Genomic DNA, 3,508 nt, shown 5'->3' with positions numbered 1-3,508 from the left:
ACAACACATAGTACTACCATCTAACCCTAGAGAGATGGGACTGGACTAGACAACACATAGTACTACCATCTAACCCTAGAGAGATGGGACTGGACTAGACAACACATAGTACTACCATCTAACCCTAGAGAGATGGGACTGGACAACACATAGTACTACCATCTAACCCTAGAGAGATGGGACTAGACAACACATAGTACTACCATCTAACCCTAGAGAGATGGGACTAGACAACACATAGTACTACCATCTAACCCTAGAGAGATGGGACTAGACAACACATAGTACTACCATCTAACCCTAGAGAGATGGGACTAGACAACACATAGTACTACCATCTAACCCTAGAGAGATGGGACTAGACAACACATAGTACTACCATCTAACCCTAGAGAGATGGGACTGGACAATACATAGTACTACCATCTAACCCTAGAGAGATGGGACTAGACAACACATAGTACTACCATCTAACCCTAGAGAGATGGGACTGGACTAGACAACACATAGTACTACCATCTAACCCTAGAGAGATGGGACTGGACTAGACAACACATAGTACTACCATCTAACCCTAGAGAGATGGGACTGGACAACACATAGTACTACCATCTAACCCTAGAGAGATGGGACTAGACAACACATAGTACTACCATCTAACCCTAGAGAGATGGGACTAGACAACACATAGTACTACCATCTAACCCTAGAGAGATGGGACTGGACTAGACATAGTACTACCATCTAACCCTAGAGAGATGGGACTGGACTAGACAACACATAGTACTACCATCTAACCCTAGAGAGATGGGACTGGACTAGACAACACATAGTACTACCATCTAACCCTAGAGAGATGGGACTGGACTGGACAACACATAGTACTACCATCTAACCCTAGAGAGATGGGACTGGACTAGACAACACATAGTACTACCATCTAACCCTAGAGAGATGGGACTGGACAACACATAGTACTACCATCTAACCCTAGAGAGATGGGACTAGACAACACATAGTACTACCATCTAACCCTAGAGAGATGGGACTGGACAACACATAGTACTACCATCTAACCCTAGAGAGATGGGACTGGACTGGACAACACATAGTACTACCATCTAACCCTAGAGAGATGGGACTAGACAACACATAGTACTACCATCTAACCCTAGAGAGATGGGACTGGACAACACATAGTACTACCATCTAACCATAGAGAGATGGGACTGGACAACACATAGTACTACCATCTAACCCTAGAGAGATGGGACTGGACTAGACAACACATAGTACTACCATCTAACCCTAGAGAGATGGGACTGGACAACACATAGTACTACCATCTAACCCTAGAGAGATGGGACTGGACTAGACAACACATAGTACTACCATCTAACCCTAGAGAGATGGGACTGGACTGGACAACACATAGTACTACCATCTAACCCTAGAGAGATGGGACTGGACTAGACAACACATAGTACTACCATCTAACCCTAGAGAGATGGGACTGGACTAGACAACACATAGTACTACCATCTAACCCTAGAGAGATGGGACTGGACAACACATAGTACTACCATCTAACCATAGAGAGATGGGACTGGACAACACATAGTACTACCATCTAACCCTAGAGAGATGGGACTGGACTAGACAACACATAGTACTACCATCTAACCCTAGAGAGATGGGACTGGAGACAACACATAGTACTACCATCTAACCCTAGAGAGATGGGACTGGACAACACATAGTACTACCATCTAACCCTAGAGAGATGGGACTGGACAACACATAGTACTACCATCTAACCCTAGAGAGATGGGACTGGACAACACATAGTACTACCATCTAACCCTAGAGAGATGGGACTGGACTAGACAACACATAGTACTACCATCTAACCCTAGAGAGATGGGACTGGACTAGACAACACATAGTACTACCATCTAACCCTAGAGAGATGGGACTGGACTAGACATAGTACTACCATCTAACCCTAGAGAGATGGGACTGGACTAGACAACACATAGTACTACCATCTAACCCTAGAGAGATGGGACTGGACTAGACAACACATAGTACTACCATCTAACACTAGAGAGATGGGACTAGACAACACATAGTACTACCATCTAACCCTAGAGAGATGGGACTGGACTGACAACACATAGTACTACCATCTAACCCTAGAGAGATGGGACTGGACTAACAACACATAGTACTACCATCTAACCCTAGAGAGATGGGACTAGACAACACATAGTACTACCATCTAACCCTAGAGAGATGGGACTGGACAACACATAGTACTACCATCTAACCCTAGAGAGATGGGACTGGACTGGACAACACATAGTACTACCAACTAACCTAGAGAGATGGGACTGGACTAACACATAGTACTACCATCTAACCCTAGAGAGATGGGACTGGACTAGACAACACATAGTACTACCATCTAACCCTAGAGAGATGGGACTGGACTAGACAACACATAGTACTACCATCTAACCCTAGAGAGATGGGACTGGACTAGACAACACATAGTACTACCATCTAACCCTAGAGAGATGGGACTGGACTAGACAACACATAGTACTACCATCTAACCCTAGAGAGATGGGACTGGACTAGACAACACATAGTACTACCATCTAACCCTAGAGAGATGGGACTGGACTAGACAACACATAGTACTACCATCTAACCCTAGAGAGATGGGACTGGACAACACATAGTACTACCATCTAACCCTAGAGAGATGGGACTGGACAACACATAGTACTACCATCTAACCCTAGAGAGATGGGACTGGACTGGACAACACATAGTACTACCATCTAACCCTAGAGAGATGGGACTGGACTGGACAACACATAGTACTACCATCTAACCCTAGAGAGATGGGACTGGACTAGACAACACATAGTACTACCATCTAACCCTAGAGAGATGGGACTGGACTAGACATAGTACTACCATCTAACCCTAGAGAGATGGGACTGGACTAGACAACACATAGTACTACCATCTAACCCTAGAGAGATGGGACTGGACTAGACAACACATAGTACTACCATCTAACCCTAGAGAGATGGGACTGGACTAGACAACACATAGTACTACCATCTAACCCTAGAGAGATGACTGGACTGGACAACACATAGTACTACCATCTAACCCTAGAGAGATGGGACTGGACAACACATAGTACTACCATCTAACCCTAGAGAGATGGGACTGGACTGGACAACACATAGTACTACCATCTAACCCTAGAGAGATGGGACTAGACAACACATAGTACTACCATCTAACCCTAGAGAGATGGGACTGGACTAGACAACACATAGTACTACCATCTAACCCTAGAGAGATGGGACTAGACAACACATAGTACTACCATCTAACCCTAGAGAGATGGGACTGGACTAGACAACACATAGTACTACCATCTAACCCTAGAGAGATGGGACTGGACAACACATAGTACTACCAT

Source organism: Oncorhynchus keta, unplaced genomic scaffold (assembly GCF_023373465.1).
Source record: "Oncorhynchus keta strain PuntledgeMale-10-30-2019 unplaced genomic scaffold, Oket_V2 Un_scaffold_3084_pilon_pilon, whole genome shotgun sequence".
NCBI lineage: Eukaryota > Metazoa > Chordata > Actinopteri > Salmoniformes > Salmonidae > Oncorhynchus > Oncorhynchus keta.
Note: the sequence above shows the minus strand (reverse complement) of the source record.